The sequence below is a fragment of the Sinocyclocheilus rhinocerous genome, unplaced genomic scaffold, assembly GCF_001515625.1.
Source record: "Sinocyclocheilus rhinocerous isolate Xijiao unplaced genomic scaffold, SAMN03320098_v1.1 scaffold1126, whole genome shotgun sequence".
NCBI classification, from domain to species: Eukaryota; Metazoa; Chordata; class Actinopteri; order Cypriniformes; family Cyprinidae; genus Sinocyclocheilus; species Sinocyclocheilus rhinocerous.
In genome coordinates, this window is record NW_015630071.1 from 1 (window position 1) to 733 (window position 733).

Genomic DNA, 733 nt, shown 5'->3' on the forward strand with positions numbered 1-733 from the left:
GTGGCCGATTTCTTTCAAAATTCTTACAGACCTTTAAGGCCCTGATTCGAACATGCCCACCAAGTTTCGTTCCGATTAACCTCCGTTAACCTTGTTTAATAGGTGCTTAAACTTGTTTGTTTTTTTAATTTGACCAAAGATTAAGCTCCTACATACGTGCACTGAGTTTGGTGAAGATATCTCATTCCGTTCAAGAGTTATACTTCAATTAACATTTGGCTAACGTTAGCATAGAAACTTCTTGGCGTACTGTTTCGCGCAAAAATCGAAATTTCAACTTTTTAAAAATAATTATTGATATTCATTGTCCAGCGAATATTTCTGCAGTGGTTTGGTTCCTATCGGGTGAAAAACCTCGGACTAGTTTGCAAAAGTAGGTTTGGGATATAGGTCAATTTTACGGAAAAACCGTGCGTCGTAGAGAAAATCTGTTTGACTCTACTTTTGTTTGTGTTGACCCAAGGATTGCAACGATGTAAAAATTTTGAGTCTACGACAAAAGGTGTACGAGTTAGGGCCAAAAATGTTTGAAATGTTATTTTTTTGCGCTGTAGCGCCCCCCTTTGGCCGATTGGGGTGAGCCTTTGTCAGAATGTCCCCTCAGGGAGCTCTACCTTCTGGCCAAGTTTCAGCTCTCTAGGCCTTACGGTTTGGTCTGCACGATCAGTTTTAGCGGAGAAAAAATCCTTACAATTACAATAGGGTTTCAGCACTGCGTGCTTGAACCCCTAAT